The 22,718-nt window shown below is 42.9% G+C and overlaps 1 protein-coding gene across 4 annotated transcripts in view; it reads right to left on the bottom strand.

The window, feature by feature from the left end:
- The window catches only part of Mtus1 (microtubule associated scaffold protein 1), a 150,179-nt gene that overhangs the window by 107,123 nt on the left and 20,338 nt on the right, over window positions 1-22,718 (bottom strand). The window contains exon 1 of one of the 4 annotated variants that reach the window (XM_029532079.1): window positions 15,438-15,641. The exons of the other annotated variants lie outside the window; for them this stretch is intronic. The gene's annotated coding sequence lies outside the window, so the exon portion shown is untranslated. Of the gene's footprint in view, window positions 1-15,437; window positions 15,642-22,718 lie in introns of those variants that run through there. 4 annotated transcript variants of the gene reach the window in all.

The raw sequence follows: 22,718 nt of genomic DNA on the forward strand, positions 1-22,718 counted from the left end.
AAAAAAAAAAAAAAAAAGACTTCATAAATTAACACTTGCCTAATAGGAAAAAAAACTATTGAATTAGTAATTCCTTGGGGGTTGAGTAAATGACAGAGAAGTCTAACTTCCCTGTTTGTGAACACAGAAGATGTTCTGACAGTCAAGCAAAGAGTTTCTAAGATAGCCTACAAAAAGAAGAAAAAGGGGGGAATTTCTATGTATTTTCATCACAGAGGACAGCAGTTTCTTGAAATGAGTCCCTACATGCTGAAAAACATCCCTACTCCTTTCTGGTTATTAAATCTTCCCCAGGTTTGAGAAGTCTCCACATGTTAACTAGTTCCAAGGTTGGCAAACAAGTTCTATAAAGACAAACTGTGAGTATTTTTAGGTTTTGTAAAATATACAATCTGGAATGTGTTCACTCAACCCAGCTCTTGTAGAATAAAAAAATAGCTGTAGATAATAAGATAATATCCAAGGGAATGTGCCTGAGTGTCCCTACTAAAACAACTTACCAAAAAGACAGTGGGCATATGGGCACCAGAAAGACAGTTTGCATAACCCTGGACTGGCCTAATGGGTCATACCTTGGCACCAGTCACCAGCTACACTTCACAATCATCAAAATGCACAATTCTGGTTTTGTTTCGATTTTTTGACTCAGAGAAGTTAATATTACAGTGCATCTCAGCATGGCTCAGTTCTCTCATAATATTTACCACCATAAAATATTACCTCGAAAATCTGAGACAGTAGATTTAAAAAAAAAAAAAAAAAGCAAAATCTGTACCAAATTTGTTTTCCAATTTTATAAAGCCTGCTATCAATTATGTAAACTATAAATCTCAAATTAGATACTATGAGATCTTTGTGAAAAATAAATAAATAAATCAAACTACCCCAACAGTGATAGAGCACGCCTTTAATCCCAACACTCGGGAAGTACAGGCAGGCAGATCTGAGTTTGAGGCCAACCTGCTCTACAGAGTGAGTTCCAGGACTAATTGAAAGACCCATGTTTAAGTGTGAGAATTAAGACCCTGTTTATTGAAGTTGGGCACAGGTACCAAAGACCATAGAACTGAAAGCTCACTCAGTAACTAGAAAACTCTCTAAATAGGCATGATGTTGAAGGACAAGAACCCAACTTACAGTTGATGGTGGTTAAATCTCCATAAAATACTATATGGGAGAACACACAGTACCAAAGGAGACTGCCCTTCACCAATAGAACAAGGGTATCTGCCACATCCATCTTAATGGCTACATGTAAGTTCAATCCTCCCATTAATGTCTTCATGATGCCCCAACTTCACTGTGTCCTGAGTCCCCAAGGTCCCACAGCTCACAATCTTATACTGGATACAGTAGATCCTTAGTCATTACTCATTCCACCCTTTCTCACGAAGCATGGACAGATGCTCACGTCATTCCATTTAATTTAGGAAAAGATTCCACCCCCAGCTTAAATCCTGATATAAATCATGAAATCTTAACTGCACCTGGTGGACTCCAAGGTCTGTCGTTATGATGCTTTAAAACTCAATAAAAAGAATGTACAGTATGAGCCAATATGTGGCTCAAAGAGCTATTCTAAGTACGTTCCGTGAATTTCTCCATTATTCACAAACAAGTCTTCCACATCAACACGGATGGTCTAGATGGACGTGGTGGTCCATACCTATACTCCCAGCACTCAAGGAGACTGAAGCAAGTGGCTTGCCATGAATTTGGGGACAGCTTGGGCTACACAGCAAGATTGAGGCTAACCAGAGCTACATAGTGATACCCTGGTTTCAGGGATGGAGGGAGGGAGGGAGGGAGGAAGGATAACATTGAGGAAAGACCTGGTAGAGCTGCCCAGACTGGAGTAAGGCTAAGTAAGCATGGTTTTGTGCTCCTTTTTTAACTGGTGAGCTAAATAAACTCCAGCAACAAAGACCAAGGATCAAGTATCAAGGCTCGCCTCTAAGGCTGGAAGACAGAAAAGCAGCCTTCCCAGTTCAGAAGCAAGCACTTCTCAGGCAAAACGGCCTGAGATCCAAGCTACAGAGGCGTGGTGAACTGACTAGGGTATGGCCGCCATAGACTACTGTGTTTGAATGCTTGGCCATGGGATGGGGCATTATTAGGAGGTGAGGCCTTGTTAGAGGAAGTGAGTGTCACTGTGGGGACAGACTCATATAAAAATAAAATCCAGGGCTGGAGAGATGGCTCAGCGGTTAAGAGCACTGACTGCTCTTCCAGAGGTCCCGAGTTCAAATCCCAGCAACCACATGGTGGCTCACAACCATCTGTAATTGGATCTGATGGCCCTCTTCTGGTGTGTCTGAAGACAGCTACAGTGTACTCATAAATAAAAAATAAAATTAAAAAAAAATATATATATAAAATCCAGACATGGTGGTGCACACCTAAAACCCCAGAGCTAGGGGACAAAAACAGGCCACAAGGACTTACTGGGCAGCCAGTCTAGCTGGAAATATTGAGTGCCGGGGCCAGTGAGAAACCCTATCTCAAAAAAAAAAAAAAAAAAAAAAAAGAAGCAGTTTAGGAAGACATCCAACACCAAATTTTGCCTTGAAGTTGAGCATCGGGGAAGCTGGGGCAGGAATATTGCAAGGTGAAGGTTAGGCTGGGCTACGTCGTGAGGCAGTCTCAAAAAGAAAATAAAAGCTTAAGAAATGAAAACATGATGTATTGATGATGGACAATGGTGTTGATGGACAGAAAAAAAAAAAAAGTGTATTCCGTTTTCAACGCAGGGAAAACTAAATACACGACAGGGGAAGGATAAAGTAACCGCTTCAAAGCGCTGAGCAGCGAGCCGCTCTCCCATCGAAGTCTCTTAAAGACAAAGTGGTCCTTTCTTTGCTTATCTGTGGTTTCATTTTCATGGCTCCAATTACCCATGGTCAGCCTTGATCCCCCCCAAAAAAGCCTACATGGAAAATCCCAGAAATGTACAATTCATAAGTGCTAGGTAACTTTCGCTACAGTGTATAGCTCTAATCATTCTGTTCTTACTGCTAAGCTCTTGTTACACGTGCCTGATAAAGCAACCTGTATCATAAGTTTATACGTGTAGGAAATAAACAACATCCAGACAGCTAAGAACCACATACAGGATTCAGTTATGTCCCAGAAGTCTTGGAATGAAACCCCAATAGACAAACAGGCAACCATGCTTATCTACCTAAATTTTGTATTCATGACAGAAAAGAATTTTAAACTATGTTAAACAGCAACACAGAAACTTTCCTCAGTCTATTTAGAATTATCTTTTTTTCCCTTTCTCCGTTTTCTGTTTGTTTGTTTGTTTGTTTGTTTGTTTTTAGGACACGGTTTCTCTGTGTAGCCTTGGCTGTCCTAAAACTCACTCCATTTTAGTTGTGTGTGTGTGTGTGTGTGAGAGCGCTTGTGAGTGTACACATGTATGCATACAAACATTCATGAAGAGACCAAACCTAGACTCCATGAATGCTTGCCAGGCATGTTACTGTTACCCCTAGCCAAGAAGCGACTTTAAAAAAAAAAAAAAAAAAATCAATCATCATTGAAGCATAGTTCAATATTCCAAAGCCACGGACTCTTGGGGTTAAAAAAGAACTCAAAGCCGGGTGTGGTGGCGCACGCCTTTAAACCCAGCACTCGGGAGGCAGAGGCAGGTGGATTTCTGAGTTCGAGGCCAGCCTGGTCTACAGAGTGAGTACCAGGACAGCCAGGGCTACACAGAGAAACCCTGTCTCGAAAAACCAAAAAAAAAAAAAAAAGGAACTCAAAATTTATCTACAGGATTTTAACAAATACCCAACACACTAATGCTCTTTTAATCCATAATCAAACAAATCTCTGACCATGCCAGAGAGATCTATGCTGTCCAGAGTCATAAAACATGCTACTGAACTTAATATGTAAATTCTAGTTAGATTCAAATGCAGAAAACTCTCTTGGTAACTGGGGAGAGACACAAGTTGTCTCCGTCATGCAGAAGTTTGCATAGGTTATCCAGGATGACTTATGTTTGCATAGGTTTCCCAATCAGCTACCAGAGCCCCGGCCCCACCTCTCTTCCTCTGCCATCATGCATGACCTTGGATCTGTGACCCAGAGAAGCATTATCTGTGTTTTGCCGGGCAGGGTGGTAAGAGGTCTGGAATCCATGTCTAACACCTGACCGTATCAGCAGTGGTTATGCTTGCCGAGAAGGCAAACTGGGAACTAGCTAGCAATCCTGGCTGGCTCTATATAACCAAGGATGAGGAGAAAATGGAAACTGATTGCCATCTCTCCTCACTGTGTCAGACCTAGTGCTCTACCCAGAGAGCACTGCTCATCACTAGTAATGCTAGCGCTTGTACTCAGATTTTCTTAAGGCTCACGTCTGGCGTTCCCCGACGGGACGGGTTCAAATTTGCACACTTGGTCTCCGGCATGTCACACTGTTTTGGGAGGCTGTAGACTCTTCATTCTGTTTCCTAACTTGATTAATGGTAGCTTTGCTTTTGGATCTGTCAGGACATATGTATTCAGTCAAAGATAAATACTATGGCATCATAATGAATACAATTAGGGACACTGGTTTAAAGCATGCATTTGGTATTTGCTAAGTGCTGGGTTCCAGAGAAGCACTGAACTGGCAAGAAATGAAACATAGTAACAATTAGCAAAGTTGCTCTCCAGTGAAAACACCCCCAGGCAACAGGAGTAATGAACAGGACACCTGAGGTGGTGCTGATCTCCACAAGAAGTCAGAGGAAAATATAGAGGGCTTTGTCCAACGGAGAGCAGAGCCGGCAGTGCAGGCCGAGGAGTCGCGTAGGACAGGCTCCAAAGTGCTGGGGAGGCTGGAATGTCTCGAGGAAGAAACTGTCAGGAGGCAGGGGCAGTAAAGTGGGGTAGGTAGTGGGATCAGCTCAGATTCCATTTATTGGCTCTAGACTCTGCCGGAGTGGAGAAGATAGAGGTTGGCGCTTGCCTTGGCTGAGATGTCAATCATGTTCTACTGGAGACAAGCAGTAGGCAGGAAACAGTTAGGGCCGAGCTGAATTGACAGAGTAGTGGGGAGGAAATCCAGACAAAACTCCAGACAGGCTCCCAAGGCTCGCCAGCACTGAGTAATCTGCACCATGCAGGAGACAGCACGGCACACAACAAGTGCTCAATAAACGTCTGCTCAATTAAACATAATTTCCAAGGATTACTTCACTTATATTAATATTTAAAGAAGGAAGCCACAGAAGATAGTGTGGGCTTGAAGCTGCTGCATAAATAATCTATCACGTTCTTTGTTGGTACAGAAAGGATTTCAAGCTTTCGTTTGAACTAGAGAAAACATGACATCCCCTGTTCGTTATAAACAAACAAACTAATATACAAGTTTAGGGCCGGACTATGTAAAAATAAAGGGTGGAAGGGTTCACTACCCATTTCAGAGGAAGCTTAAAGAGTGCCAGAGAGATCTGAGTTAAAAATGAATAATTTATTAAAACACAATGAAAGATACTATTTAATCATCCAAAGGAAAACAATTTGCTTCTTTGTAAAACACAAATTTAAGGATTTTTAAATGTAACAATGTCAGAGGAACTCTTTTATACCAAGTTTTTTGTTTTTTTTTTTTTTTAAAGAAAAACATTGAAACTATCTCAACAAAAGTATATTCAGCTCCCACTCTCTCTCACTCAAAAGCTATATACTTAGGTTTGTATTTAAGATACATTGGATGCTGCTGCTGGGCTTGGTGGGGCTCTCCTCTTTAAACCTAGTGGCTCAGGATTAAATCCCAGTGCTGAAACAGACAAATCTCTGAGTTGGAGCCCAGCCTGGTCTACATAGTGAGTTCCAAGATATCAAGAGCTATAGAGGAAGACACACACACACACACACACACACACGTATGTATAAATTATTAAAAATACATAAAGATATCTTAAAGATCCTAATTTTTATTAATTATGGAATACTTTATAGAAATACTATAGTATTACCGAGTATCTGAGAAACTGGTACACCATTCTTATCACCCCCACAAAGAGAATCACTGCAAACCCAGCAGAGGCAGAGCCCTGGTGAACTGGAGCACACCAGAGCTCCCAAAGCCGCCATCACATACCCCAGGGGAATCAAAACCAGCAACTAAAGTAACCATTTCACATCAATAAACAGTGAGGTAACACACCACTCATGTTTGGTTTGGTTTAAATTTCATGTATAAAGGCTTTTTTTTTTTTTTTTAAGATATTGGTTAGGCAGGCACTCTACCAATAAGGTATAACACCTATTTTTTAAAATAGATTTTAATTCTATTTAACCATTCATTCATTCATTCACTTATTTATTTAGAGACAAGATCTCACTTAGTCTCCAGGTTGCTCTTAAACACTTTGTAGTGTAAGCAGGCCTCCTGTCTCTACCTACACAACAGCTGAAATCTCAAGTCTGAAACACCAGGTTCAGCTCTTATGGTAAAAACAGAAATTAAATGACTAGAAACTGACTTCCTCTGTTACACCCAGTATTGCCAGTAGACCTTAGACAAGCAAAAGGGGTGTGACCCACATCAAGGTGGCATACAACTTTATAGTCCCATTACTTTGGAGGAGGAGGCAGGTAGATCTAGGTAAGTTTGAGTTCTAGGACAGCCAGGACTACATTGGCAAACTCTGCCTCAATAAGACAAAAGTCTTTGGCGGAGGGGGACCTAGGAAGACTGAAGATCCAGAGGACTACGCTGAGGGTACCACCACTGAGGAAAACTCCTAGCAAGCACCTGCTAGAAGTTAGGAGTTCCCACACAGCTGGCCTACTGAAGCTCAACATCCTGATTCCCGTAGCTTGTTCAAGAACACACTTTCGGTCCGAGTTTCTGGCTCAGGAACTCCCTGAAACTTCCAAACCAGCATGTGAGGCCCCACACTCACCCTTCAAACCACACTCCCAGGCGCTAAGCCATCTGATCATGTTTAATAGGAGCCTTTTACAATAACTATGCTTCGGGATACTGTGCACTCTCTAAATAGTCTCGATTCGTCAGGGTTCTCCAGATGACCACAACAGATACAAGAGTTCTACCACATGACCTCAGAAGACAACTAGCCTTCCCAACCAGCAGGTATTAGTTGTTCACAGGAACCTCTGAGCCGTGGCGCGGTGGCTCCCACTTTTAACTCCAGCCCTAGGGAGTCCAGAGCAGGAGGATTATCATGGGTTCGAGACCAGCCAGGGCCATATGGTGAATTCTAGCTTAGCCTGAGCTACAGAGCAAGACGCTGTTTCTAAAAACCAAACCAAAAGTCTTTGTCGTTTCCCACATTCTAGAGTTTATCCTGAAGCAGAGGTAATTTAACGTAACAGATGCTACAAACAAAAGGCAAGGGGTGGGAAGTACATGATGCTTGCTTGCACTGCGCAGCTTCCAGTATCACTTAATAGTTTATCAATCAATTCTGGTGGGTTTTACTCAGTTCAAATACCCCAAACCAACTGCATCCGACTATCCCACGAACATGCTTCAGAATGGCCAAGTCAACAGTTACAAATTTAAGCATGTCATATCTTACTGAGTTATTTGTCAAAAAAAAGAGAAAGCTATATATTAACTTTTTGACTGTACCTTAAACATTTCATATCCTTCAACCTTGGATGCTCTCCATCTTTACATTCAAGTTAACAAATAATATTGTTTAACAATATTAACGTTATAGTATTAATGATAGAATACTATAAAGCAGAATTCTGTCATGATGTGTAGTGACAACTGCCAAAGGCTCAATCTCAGGCAGGAAGATTTAACAGAATTCTTTTCACATTATGTTTGCTTAACACGATTCTATTTTCTTTGAAAATTTAAACATTGAAATACCAACGATAGATTCGTGCGCTAACAAACTAAAACACGCCTTGTAGATTGTATTTCTTTATCATCCTATCTTTCATGGAAACTGAAGTTAAAAGGTCTGGAATTCATTCGTTCAGAGCCACAGGCCAGCATACCTGCTCCTTCTCTGTAGCTTGAATAACTTACTGTCTTCAGAGCCATTTGTAAGCTCACAAAACAGAAAATGCAGTCGTTTTTGTTTTTGTTTTTAATGCCTTCCAAATTCCAACAACAGATTATGTGACTCAGACACCTGAAATGCATGCCAAGGAGTTCTGTAGGCAGGCAGTGGTCATCCAGAGCCAGACACTACCACAGAGCACGATTTATTGAACAGAAATAGTATCTTCACTAGCAGCAAACAGCGCCCACTCACAGAGACGGGCTGATTTACGGGTGAGTCATTTTCCTGGGCTAGGGTGTGTTCATTTAATCCAATCAACTCATTCTGCAGTGAGAAGAGAGAACCCTGTAGAGAATCAGGTTTCCAGTAGCTCTTCACGCGCTGCCTATCTCTGAAAGTCAGGCTCACACCAGAGTCTATGGGGCAGAACGACCAGGGGTGACCTGTGCTTTAAACACAGTGCCAATGCTGGCCGCTTTGAAATTATCTGGAGTAAAATCAGGATTAGAATCTCTTGCCTCCTCCTCGACTCATCTTCCCTCATTAAAGTATGAAAAACAAAATTTCACTGCACATTTAGAACAAAGTGCTAATTTTTTATCTTCTTTAACTGTGTACGTACAACTACGTTAGGTGGAATGGCATGAGTCCATACAGTAATACTGCATGAAGAATACCATATTCATTACAAGGAGAGCCAGAGGCTAGAGACAAGGCTGCAAAGCCAAACAATGCTGAAAAACAGCCAGGCCTGTTGATGCTTCTTATAATCCAAGCATTCAGGAAGCTGAGGCAGGAGACTCATGAAGTTTAAGGCCTGCCTGATTTACAAATGTTTTTTCGTCTCAAAAAACAAAACGAAAAAATAAACAAGAATAACAAAAATCCTTAAAGGTGTTCCCATTCCATATCAATATGCATAATAAATGTTCTGCAGCTCAAAGGTACAGGCCAAGTACTGCCAACTAGTTTTTGTGTGGATTTGACACATGCAAAAGTCAGTCATCTGAAATAAAGGAGCCTCAATTAAGAAAGTATCTTCGCTGGGCGATGGTGGCACACACCTTTAATCCCAGTACTTGGGAGGCAGAGGCAGGCGGATTTCTGAGTTCGAGGCCAGCCTTTTCTACAGAGTGAGTTCCAGGACAGCCAGGGCTACACAGAGAAACCCCGTCTCTGAAAAAAACAAACAAACAAACAAACAAACAAAAAACCAAACCAAAACAAAATATCTCCGTAAGATCCAGCTGTAAGGCATTTTCTTAATTAGTGATTCGTGGTGGATGGTCCAGCCAATTGTGGTGGGGCTATCCCTGGGCTGGTGGTCCTGGGTTCTGTAAGAAAGCAGCCAATAGGATCAGGCCAGTAAGCAACACCCCTTCATGGCCTCTGCACCAGCTCCTCCTTCCAGGAGCCTACCCTGTGTGAGTTCATCCTGACTTCCTTCAGTGAACAATGATGGGGAAGTGTAAGCCAAATAAATAAACAAACCCTTTCCTCTCCAAGTTGCTTTGGTCATTGTGTTTCATCACAACAATAGTAACCCTGACTAAGACACTTTGTAAGTGCAGACTAGAATCTCTATTGTTTGGAATCCCTGGTACTGATTATACCGCAGGAGATTTAAACAAAGGGACTCATAATTATGACTGCCATGCTGTGTCCTCTAAAGCAAAAATTAGTGCTCTTGCCTCCCAGTAGAAGCCAGCTTCTTCCGTATTGATGTCATACCAAAGGAGCACTGTTGGCTACAATCCTTGATACCAATTAAGATAAGACACCACCAGTACATTCAGTACTCTTCTGGGTCACAAAGCCGTATACATTTTTCTGCAAAGAAAAGCTAGACCAAAATACAAGAAAAGTATATCCAACCTCTTTGATAGCACATTATTTATTATTCAAGGATAAAGACGACAGGAGCCCTATGTAAAAACATTTCAGACCTCGCTCCGAATGGCTAGAGCAGTTTCTCCAGTCTGACACTGCACAGCCACCCAAGACTCATCGCAAGGAAACACAAAGGGATAAACATCGGAGACAAACAAAACGAACACAAGGCGCCCTTGAGGGGACACTGGCATAGAGCCATTTTAAGATTAGGTACCAAGGCTGATTAATCTATATTAGAGAATCAGGAGGCTAGCTTTTCCAAAGGCAGATTAAATGCCAGAAACAAATAAGTTTTTGCGAGAGAAAGAGAAGAAAGAGACAGACCCCTTCCCCGTTTCCATGAAGATTATTTTAAAAGTTCAATTAGGCTAAACAAGTACTTCTTATCGTTGCCCATCTCCTATTCCTGATTTGCCAGTAGGAATCCAGAGGAGGAAGATTAAAAGGAGAAGAATTTAGGAACCAACACCAAAGAAAGTAGTCAGTGTGCGCGTCCAGTGGAAATCTGACCCTTGCAAGTAGTCTAACCACTGAGCGACATACACGTCAGCCCTGAAGCTTTTACATGGCTTTGTAAATTCTCCCATCACAAAGCCCAGATTGGGCAGCAGGGAACCAGGCTTCTTGGGCCATGCTGGTCACACTATCCTTCAGGATAGTCTAAGGACTCACTGGGGTTACCTGAAGCAGTCCAAGAGCCCTGTGTCTTCATCACTTTCCTACATACACAAGGAGGGCAAAACGATTCCTTACTTCAATGTGGCATGCAAACCCAGCGGACTTCTCATGAATTCGACCTCCTCAACCACTCCAGCTAATGAGAGTCAGCTCCGGCATGCATCGCCACCCTCCTCTATCAACAGCTAGCACTTCTAAAGAAGAGACAATGGGACCAGAGCACTGGGTATGGGGTTAGGGCTGGCTGAGATCCCAGCTCTGACTCCTTCGACCATCACCTAATTACACAACCTTCAGAGGTAGGTCCCTACTCTTTACCTATTGTCCACTTTGTGACCTTAAGCAGACACAGGTTTCCAGGCTGATTCCCAAGATGAAAGTCCCTTTAATCCATAATCCAATCACTAATAATTCAGGAAAACCTAGTATGGTGCTTTGACTGAGAAATGTCCCTCAGAGGCACCTATAGGTATCAGCTGATCCCTAACTGGTGGCGCTGTTTGCAGGTGGCTTTGGAACTTTTAGGATACAAAGCCATGCAGAAGGAGGTGAATCACTGGAGGCAGGCTTTCAGACATTATATAGACTCACCCAACGTCCAGGTTACTCTGCTTCCTGTTTGCCGCTGAGAAGTGAGTCCCCTCAGCTTCCTGCTGCGGTGGCTCCTGTGCCTCACAACCCTATGGACTCAGCCCCATGGAACTGTATGAAGAACCTACCCTTGTTTATTTGTGGGCTGTTTGGTTTTGTTGTTGTTGGAGATGGGGGTTTGTTTTTTGTTTGTTTGTTTGTTTGGTTTGATTTTTGGTTTTGAAGGAATGTAAAAAGCCTCTAAGAAACTTTGGCATACAAAAGTGTTAAATGTTATCACATACATGGCCTATATAGCTCATCTCAGAAACATCTTGACCACCACCTTCACCATCCACCTTACTCTCATCACCACTGTCTTCCAAGATCCTGCAAGCATAGTCCATGCATCTCTGCACATACTGGGCAAAGAATTTGAATGTCTTCTACCCTCTTCTAAGAGCATGCCTGAGACCAAATTAACACATAACATACTAATTTCTTTGGTAAATTCCAAGACAGTATATAACATCGAGTCTGGAGCAATGCTTTCTCATCACTCTAGTGTGGGTCTATGATGAAAAAGAAGGGGAAGAAATATGAAGTGTACAGATTGGCGAGAAAAGCACTAGGAAGCTTAGTTAACTTTGCGCCTGAAACATGCTGGAAAAGATGCTAGAATTGTTAAAGAGATTAGAGAGAGGACTGTCTCTGCACAGCAACCCTGGAGAGGGTGGAGGGTCAGGGAGGGGCCCAGCCAGTCTCTGTAAGAAATCCTAACAAGTTTTTCTCTTGCTAGAAAGCAACTGAATATCAAAGCTTCAAATATAGTTCAAGAAGGCTGAGAGTCTACTGCAAGCTGGCAGTGCCGTCCACACGGGGCTAGTTTTAGGAACGTGGAAGATGGGAGTGGGGGGGGGGAGCATAGATTCTTCCTCCACAGCTTCAAAGAGCCAACGGAGGCCAGACAATTCAGAGCAGGGCTACAATCCGAGCAAGAAGGCTCTGAGAGACCAGGAAGCCCTGAGAGGTGGCTTCGTGAGGGCGTAACCACGAGCTGTGGGAGACCCCAGGATGCTGGGATGTCGTCTTACAAGGAGAGTTGCATACCGGGAGTGGAGCCATCCAAAAAGAGAGATGTTTGCTGCAGGCAGCAAAAGCTGGAAGAGCAGAGTTGTCTAAGTACTTTGAAGGCCCAGATAGCAGACACAGAGCTACATAAGGATCTCTTGTTTGTCTTGCTGGTTTAGGGGTTTTACTTTAGCGGTCTACCTTTTACTATAGCCCTGTAGTCCAGTGCCATTTTACATACACATTTTTTAATTTAAAGATAAGAGATTGCCCTGAGTCTCAAAAGAGACTGGGGATTTTCAACAGTATTGAAAACTGTTAAAGACTTTTTGAAGGGGACTTTTGAACTTGGACTGAACACATTTTTCATCATGAGGCGGTCACCAGCCTGAAGGTCAAGAGTTGGGATGCCATGGTTAGAGAGAGATGTCCTATAGAAGCTCACATACTTAACACATGATCCTGAGTTGGCTGTTTAGGGAGGATGTGGAACTTCTTAGAATGTCAAGCCTTGCAGAAGAAGTCTGTTGTTGCGGGGGGGGGGGGGGGGCAAGGCTGAATGGTTACGGTCACACCCAACCCAACAGCTCACACACCCTCTTCTCCTGGGTTGGGATCGAGGTGTGATCGATCTCTCAGCTTCCTGCTCCTGACATCATGGACCTTTATCCCTCTGGAACTACAATTCAGAATAAACACTTCCATCTCTAAGCTGCCTCTGGTCGTGCTATTTTATCACAGCAATGGAAAATTAACACACCTACCCATCCCTAACATCTCTACCACGACTTCAGTGAAATGGAGGGTGGAGAGAGAAAGACATTCCCACGCAAATCTAGTTACCACCAACTTAGTCCCAGAGAATCCGAAATATCAAATGAAAGACATTTTTTCCGCTTCTTCCAAAAACACAATACAAGGGAGGGAGAATCACTTCTACCAAAGACCAGGGGAAAATCTCATGAAAAGACACTGAGCATTAGTTTACAGGAAATACAAATCAAAATCATAATATGATATCATGCTATACGCATTAGGAAAGCTAATATTACCACACGGAAGTCAATGTGGAGAAACTACACAGTTCTTCTGTTCCCAGTGAGAATGGAAAATGGTGCACTGTCGTAAAACCTATTTTTCAGTTGCCCAGAAAGCTACACACAGCCATCACTGTATGATCTGGCATGCCATTCCAATACCCAAAGAAGAGATTTGGGGACATACATATAACCCATGTTCACAAAAGTAATTAAGAAGTAGAGGTTACATAAATGTCCATTGAGACGTAGACAACCAACAAAATCTGGTACGAGCCAACCAAGGCAAGTAGATTCCATTTCCCTATGGTTCTTAGTCAACTCTGTACGGGTAGAAAGCAAATAGAGGTTGTCAGAAATAAGGACAGGAGTGGGTGAGTTGTTTAGTTTGCACAGAACTTCTGTTTGGGATGAGAAAGTTCTGGAGCCAATGGAGATGTTACACAACACTGCAAATACAAAAAAGGCCACTGAACTGCATGTTCTAAAATAGCTAAAAGGGCAACCTTCTTATTATGCATGTTTCTACTTTCCTTTCTATATAGCTCAGGCTAACCTGAAACTCACAATCGACTGTCTATGCCTCCCAAGTGCTGGGATAACAGACAAGTACCACCTCATCCTTGCTTTTCTCACAAGGACAGATCACAACCGTCAGAATTGGTGGTTTCAGACATCAACGTTTTCCAGCCACACAGAATAGACTCTCTTCCCCAGAAAACTGAGCTGCCTCATGAACACCTCACACATTTAATGTTAAACTCGAAGCGCTATGTACTCGCCATTGCGACTGACCATTGAGCAACTACATTATTTGCATCTAGAAACTTCTCTGGGCTCATGAGTCATATAGAAAGAATGTATTTATAAAAATGAAACAGGAAATCTTTATATTTATTGATGTTTCATTTTTAAGACTTTTGGTTTTTAGAGTCAGGATTTCTCATGGAATGTTATAGATCAGAGTGGCCTTGAACTCTGATCTGCTTCGCCTGTGCCTCCCCAGTGCTGGGATTAAAGGCATGTGGCTAACACACCTTAAGACCTTGACTGAAATCCCTACCTTACCAACCAATTCTATCACTTAACATAATGTTTTCCATATTTATCCTATGTCGGAACTTTCCCCCCACCCCCTTTGGTTTTTGAAGATAGGATTCTCTGTCTGTAGCTTTGGTTGTCCTGGAACTTGCTTTGTAGATAAGGCCGGCCTCAGACTCATAGAGATCCACCAGCCTTTGTCTTCCAAGTGCCAGGGTTAAAGACATGCCACCACTGCCTGCCCAGAACTTAAAATTCTTATGTAAGGCCAATTATTTCATGTCTGTATATATCACATCTACTTTGAGTTACAAAACAGACAAATTATTGTAGAAAGAATAAAATTATCATAGTGGCCAGAGCAAGTTTGCTAATAAGTTTTCTTAGGGAAAGTGAGGGAGTCTGTTGTTTTCCTTTTTGTTTTAGACATGGCTATAGCACAACATCCAGACACGAGATGAAGAGTTATTGAGCAAGTGTGTCTGTGTCTGTGTCTGTGTTGTGTGTAGGAGTAGACCACAGGTATAGAACAGCCTGCTGATAAATGGGTGACTCCCAGTAGGTCTTAAGAAATCAAGGTAGCAATTAGAAACACACTCCATATTGACTCACATGGTTTAGAAACAGGGTCTAGATCTGGAGTAAAAATATGAGGCAGAAACTCATGCTGTGCCCTAAGAGAATGCAACACCAGCCCTGACACTGTTTCCAGACAAAAGACACTTAACTCCCTCTTGGTTGGAAATCCCTATTCACAGCCTCCTTGACCTAAGAACATCTTAGCCACAGTTAAGTAAACTGGGTAAGAATGTGTAGTTCTGAGTCTATGAGTTGTCTAATGAGCATGTTTGTATTCATTCACAGAGGTCCAGAACATGACCAGATCATCACACAAGTAAGCTTCCAATAAACAAAACTATACATTAAGCTTTTCCGACTATTCATCAAACATCACTCAGAGAAAAATTCGGAATGATAGACAAGAAGCTCAACACAGTAAAACAGACATAGACTCTCTCTTAAGACCCAACAGGATCTGGGCATGGTTGCAAACAGAAGCCCATGACTATGGAGGTTCAGAGTTCTAGATTGCTTTCTACTGCTGTGGTAAACACTGTGGCCAAAAGCAAGCTGGTGAGGAAAGAGTTATTTGACTTACATGCCCATCATGGAAGAAAGCTAGGGCAGAACCTTAAGGAGAACCAGAGATGTCAGAACTGAAGCAGAGACCTCAGAAAGCTGCTTCCTGGCTTGCTCTCCATGGCTTCCTCAGCTCCACTTCTCATACAGCTCAGGGCCTCCTGCCCATGGGTGGTTACCACCCACGGTGTGTTAGACCTTCCCACAGCAATCATTAATCAAGAAGATAGGCTTGCCTGCTCCCAGGCTTGCCTGCAGGTTCAATCTGAGGGGGGGGGGGCATTTTTCTCAGTATAGGTTCCTTCTTCCCAGAAGACCTAGGCTTGTGTTCAGTTGACAAAAAGCTATACAAAACAGCAACCTACGGGATGGAAAAAGATTTTCCCCAACTCCATCTGACAGGGCTATATCCAAAAATCCATAAAGAACTCAGGAAACTAGACAACAACAAATCAAATAATCCAATCTAAAATAACATACAGATCTAAACAGAATTCTCAAGAGAGGACTCTCAAATGGTGGAGAAACACTTAAATGTTCAACATCCATTAGGGAAATGCAAGTCAAAACTACTTGAGATTCCATCTTATACCTGTCAGGTCAATGTCACATGTGCCAGCTCATGCCAATGAGGATGCGGTGCAATAACACTACTCCATTGCTGATGAAAGTGCAAACTTGTACAGCCACTATGGAAATCAATATGGCCATTGGGAATTGATCTACTTCAAGGCAGAGCTCTGCCACTCCTGGGCATATACCCAAAGAGGCTCCACCACACCACAACGACACTTACTTGCTCACCTTCAAAGCAGCTTTATTCATAATAGTCAGAAACTGGAAACGACCTAGATATCCCTTAATTGAAGAATGGCTAAAGAAAAGGTGGTTCATTTACAAAATGGAGTAGTATGCAGCTGTTTAAAAAAAAAATGACATCATGAAATTTGTAGGCAAGTGGAAAAAATGCTGGGTGAGGTAACCTAGACCCAGAAAGACAAACATGTACTTAACAAACATGTACTTACTTATAAGTGTGTATCAGCCATCAAATAAAGGATAACTGTGTTACACCCACAGACCCAGAGAAGCTAAGTAATGAAGAGAGATCAAAGGGGAACCACAGATCTGAGAAAGTAGGATAGATTTCATGGGTGGACTAGGGGCAGGTGATGAGAGGGATGGGGGAATGGTGGCACAGTACTTGTGGGAGTGGTCAACCAATAACTGGCCCAACTTGAGATCCATGACATGAGAGGGAAGCCATGCATGACAGTGACTGTGGGGCCAGCACCACAGGCTGGATAATCCAGAGACCCAGGATAGGAACAAACATTTCTAATGATCTTCTGTTATACTTGTAGACCGAAGCCTAGCATAACAGTCGCCAGAGAGGCTTCATCCAGCAAATGATAGAAGCAGATGAAGAGGCCCATAGTCAGACATCAGGTGGAATCCCGAGGAAGGAGGGGGAAAAGGAATGTAGGAGCCAGAGGGGCCAAAGATACTGTAAGAACCCAGCCCACAGAACCAACAAACCAGTGTTCATAAGCACACAGAGACTAAAGCGAAACCAGGGAGTCTGTATGGGTCTGATCTAGGTCTTGTGCATATGCTGTAGCTGTGTAGTTGAGTGTTCTTGTAGGACTCCTAACAGTGGGAGGAGGAGAACTCTCTGGCTCACCCGCTCCTGGGACCCTGTTCCTCCTTCTGAGCTGGCTCATCCAGCCTCGATATCAGGGCTTGTGCCTAGTCTTAGTGTAACTTGTTATGCCTTGATATCCCTGGAAGACCTGTTCATTTCTGAAGGGAAATGAAGGAGAAATGGATCTGGGAGAGAGAAGAGGTTCGGTGGGTGGGACTGGGAGGAGGAGAGAGGGGAAACAGAGAGAGAGAGAGAGAGAGAGAGAGAGAGAGAGGGGGGGGGGGCAGGCATGCACGCATACTTACATAGCTAGAGCTAAGCAGCATGCTAAGGCAGGAGTTTGCCTGAGCACAGGAATTCAAGGGACAGCATAGAGATATCCTGTCTCAAAACCATAGTAATAATTAAGTACAGAGCCAAATTGTAATCACCATTTTGGAAAGCAAATTCAATAACCAGAAAAGAAAGTGGAGTTTTATTGAATATGAAAACCTTTTGAATGTGGGTCCAGGAAGCTGCATACTAGTAAATTTGTCCTTTACAACCTCAAGTCAGATCTTGCTCTCCGTAACACTCGGATTAGAGACAGCTGGCCAGGGACAGTACATCCAAGGAGCTGAAGAACATGCAAGTCCCATTCCCTATGCACGACCACCTTTCCTCAGGTAACCAGAAGCAAGAAAAGGAAAGATAAGAATGGAACCAATGTACTGAGAGATGCAGAAATGAAAAACAACAAAGTGACGATTGCTTAACTGACTTGGCTCCTGACTAACTTGTGGACACGCAGTTCTGAGAAACAGCACACACCCCCGTGACACTTAACCATGTTTTGACCATTCCCTTGAATCGATTTCTATTGCTTCAGTAACTCTTAAGCCAACTGTTAGGAATTAATCATAAGAAAAACTTTGAACAAAGGACTTGAAACATAGTTTTGGACAACTGCAAAGATTTAAAAATTCAATGACAAAGAAATAATTATAAAATTTTAAACTAGAAACTCAAGGAAATACAACTACTTAATAACTGTGCAATTCATGAGACAACTGAAAAAAATACCTGTGTCCTACAATTATCATCATGTAAAATGCTCAGAGTTACAGTATATGGGAAATGGAAGTAGCCCATTGATGTGAATTGGGGCAGGATCAATATGACACTGATGCTTTAATTTCTTGTGTATTCTGAGTTAAAACAGGATGAGAAACCCAAATTGCAAAGGGGAGGGAGTGACCCAAATACCCATCATTGGTGAACGATTAAATTAAGGTACATCCATATAATGAAATGCCAGTCAATAAAAAACAAAGTACTGATACATGAATATCTAAAATACATGCTAAGTGAAAGATGCTACATACAAAAGGCTATGTGCTATATAATCCCATTTAAAGAACAGAATCAATGTTTTGTTTGGGAACTGGGGGGACGAGCTGAACAAAGAGACACAAAGAAATTTTCTAGTATGATGGAAATACCTTTGTGTGTCCATCTGTCTGTGTGTGTGCATGTGTATATGTGCATGTGTATTTGGTGATTACAAATATATATGTATGTATGTATGTGTGTATATGAGATATATATATATATATATATATATATATATATATATATATATATATATATAAAAAAAAATATGTCTCTGTGACTTTTTTCATTTATATCAAAACTCAGTGAACTCTCCAGGCAAGGTGGTATAGATCTATGTTCTCAGCCCTCACAAGGCTGAGGTATATAACGCCCTGTCTGAGCTAGCCTAGGCTGTACATCAAGACTGTGATGGTTTGTATAAGCTTGGCCCAGGGAGTGGCACTATTAGGTGGTGTGACCTTGGCCTTGTTGGAGTAGGCAAGGCCCTGTGGTCTACAAGAGGCAAAACTCTCAGCTTCTCCTCTACCATGCTCCCACCTTGATGATACTGGACTGAACCTCTGAGCCTGTAAGCCAGCCTCAATTAAATGTTGTCCTTAGAAGAGTTGCCTTGGTCATGGTATCTGTTCACAGCAGTCAAACCCTGACTAAGACAAAGACCACATTGAAAGGTAAGAACAAAGGAAAGAGGGGAGGAAAGAAAGAATGAAGGGAGAAAAAAAGAAAAGTAGAGAAATGAAGTCCAAGGATAATAAGGTACGCCAAAGATGCAAATTTTGCTACAAGTCAATATGTATCAATAAGACAAAGATGACACTGAACTTAGTTAGAACCCAAGCTAAGGCTTCTTGGGTACCTCTAAGACATTTTCTTTCTAATACTGCATATTTGCTTATAAAATATATTAAGCACCAACTTTTAGGCAAACATTCCATCAGAAATTCATATAAGGGGAGAAGATAGACAGAAATAATCCCCACTGATAGATTATGGCTATAGCAGAGAAGCATGGACCCTGACTATAGCATGAATATGAGGGACAGCAAAGGCCACTCTGCAAGCCACACACTTACCACAGACCTGAGGAACAGACAGCAAGTCATGGCTTCCAAATATGTCATATGTCAACAGTCACTACCTACACAATATTACCTGAAGCTATAGTTAAATACTCCGGAATAGTGCGGTCTATTAGCCAGGGTTCTCTAGGAAAATAGAACTAATAAATTACACACACAAGATGTATTAGATTGGCTTACAGGTTATGATCCAATTACTCCAACCATGGTTGTCTCTGGGTGGAAAGTCGAGAATCCAGCAACTGTTCAGTCCCGGAGGTTGGGTGTCTCCGCTGGCCTTCAGTGTGCTCTGGAATCCTGAAGAAGTGGGCTCTAAATAAACTCGCTAGCCATCATGAGGGCAGACAAAAAGCAAACCCTCTTCCGTCCCTGTCCCTTACACGGGCTGCCACAAGAAGGTGGGGCCCAGGCTGAAGGCGGAGCTTCCTACCTCAAGAGAAATGGATTAAAGGTGGGCCTTCGAGCCTCGAATGCTTGAGTAACTAAAGATCCCATGGGTGTGCCCAGAAGGTTGGGTTTTTAAGTTAGTTCCAAGATATACCAAGTTGATAAGTCAAAAATAGCCATTGCCAGGGGCATGAGGCCGTCTAAGGAGGAGTCCTTGAGAATGGAGATCCTTAACCGTAGTAATAACCAGTACCTAAGAATTCAAAGTCATTTAGGATCTTAGGTACTAAACAATTTGCAGTGCCTGCACACACTGCTAATATTCAAAACAATGATTACCAAATATATTTATTTCCCCGAAGATAAGACTGCCCAAACATAACTCAACAATCCCATGTTCCGTTGCTTTTCAAAGGTTTGCTGACTTCTTTTCTATGCTTGTCCTAGGTCTTCCAGGAACATACTCGGATATCCCTCAGACGGCTAGGGAACATACTCAGATATCCCTCAGATGGCTAGGGAACATACTCAGATATCCCTCAGACGGCTAACCACAGCTGGCTAAGCAAACTTCAGACACTACGGAGGCCGAGTTCAAGGCACCTCCCTCACCTGGCCTCTTGCTACTGTTTCTCTCCAAAATACAGACATTTGTCTTTGGCCAACAACTGCCCAAGGCTCTTCTCAAACCTCCCTTCTGGAGCCCTGACCCTTCCTTGGAACTCTCGAATACTGTGATTTAACATGTAAGTTTGCATTTAACAGTCACCTCTGCCTCTGGAGCCCAGCCAAGTGTCTTCTCAGGTGCTCCAAGGTAGGTCAGGTGACCCGGGTAGGCAAGGCCAAAACCGCAGGAGGCAGCATTAAATCGCCTCCTTGCCTTTTACCCTAAAGCAAATCAAAATACATCCCCCCAGAGAAATTTTTTAAAAATATATACTCTACTTGTAACTATCTCTCACCTTCTCTAATATCCTCTGGCACAAACCGCCCCTGTCTGTCTCCTAGACAGAGTTGTCGAGCTCTTATCTCCGTGTCTCCTTACAAAATATGCCCTCCACCACATAACTCAACAGGATCCTTCTGATTGCAATGCCTTTAAGCTTACTCATGGCTGTCTTTAAACAACATGGTTTGGATGAGTGCCCCACCCCCCACCCCACCGGCCCACGTATCACGTCTCCAGAGAACACTACTGGGAGGTGCTGTGGTTCTTCAGGAATTGGGACCTGGGGTGGGAGGGGGCGTATTCTGTTATTGGAGCGGGTCCCTAAAGGGATTATGGGATCCCATCTCACTTCCTTCTCTGTATTTCCCCGGCTTGTGCTCTCTTTGCCCTGCCTCGAGTTACTGCCACAACCTACCGATGTACCCCCCCCCCCATGCGAGCCAAAGGTGAAAAATAAGGGGTCACCTGTTTGGGGGCAGGAACCTTCAAAACCATGAGCCAAAACGAGATTTACCACCTGAAGCATTTCATTATAGTGGTGAAAAGCTGACTAACACAAACCATAATTAACCTTTGTACTACAGGTGACAAATACTGCCAAAGGCTAGGCACTACTGGTTCGTCCCCAAGTGAGCTTCCACTGCCTACGCCCGGAGCCTGACATCCATGGCACAGTTCCCCATCAATCATCCATTCCTAAATCCTCCCCTCTCTCTCACCTAGTCAGATTTTCAGTTACTCTGACAGCTGGGAGAGAGTCCCGTTTCATTTGTCTTGAAATCCATGTGTGTTCAAAAGAAACTATGGACCGCACTCAAAGACTTCCGAGAAAGAATGTTCAAAAATCTCCTCAGAATCTTCCATCACCAGCTCATGGGTGGACCTTTGTCTAAACATCGTACTGTCTGCATGGCCCAAACAATGCTTCACTGTGATCCCAGGCAATGTAAGAAAAAAGACAAGTTCCCGTTTCAAGCCCTCACACTTCTGCTGGGACTAACTTGAAATACAAAAGAATTTCTTGTAAATAAGAATCCTCTAGAACTAAGCCTACTACCATACAATTGCCTAAATATTTACTATTTCTACGTTCTTTTCAAAAGTAAACCATTCAAACTTTCACCTCTCCTTCGTGAACCTGGAAGGGCTCACGGAGGCCCCGCCCCTTGCACTCCAGTCTGTGCTTGCTTCCTTTCCCAGCGCGACTGTGGCAGCGGGTGGGTGGATCTGTGCCAGGTAGATGCTTGTAAGCAAGGGTTATTTTTAGGCCAGTGGCTCCTCTCCGATCCCTGAGCTGCCCCTAGATAATCCTCAGGCAGTCTACAGAGAGACCCCCACAGCTAGCACAAGAATCTCCTACAGGCTCCAGAGAACACTCCCGAGGTCAGCCAGCTTGGATGACAGCCATAGCTACCCCCCCCCCCTGCCCTCAGCCAGCCAGACCTGAGGTGGGGCCTCCATTTCCAACGTGCAAACAGTGCAAACACAGCTCAAGGAGTCATTGCTCTTGGATAGAGATTCCATACCTATATGCCAGGAAGTTTGGACCTCAACGATGTGATACTGTTGTTTTTGAGATGGCACGTCTACTATCACTGATGACATTCAAGCCTTGGAAAGGGATAGTGAAAAATAACAAAGTTCAAAGAAAATTCTCCAAAAAAAAAAAAAAAAAAAAAAAAGAAAAAACATACCAAGATGATACGGTAAGTTATCCAACCACTACATTATTTTAAACCACATTTTTTTTTTTTTTTTATCATTTGTACTTAGAAAGAAAAGTCCTTCTAGAACACTAAGCCTGCTAGCAGGGTGCGGTGGTGCACGCCTTTAATCCCAGCACTCGGGAGGCAGAGGCGGGCAGAT

This window comes from Mus pahari, chromosome 19 (assembly GCF_900095145.1).
Source record: "Mus pahari chromosome 19, PAHARI_EIJ_v1.1, whole genome shotgun sequence".
Taxonomy (NCBI): domain Eukaryota; kingdom Metazoa; phylum Chordata; class Mammalia; order Rodentia; family Muridae; genus Mus; species Mus pahari.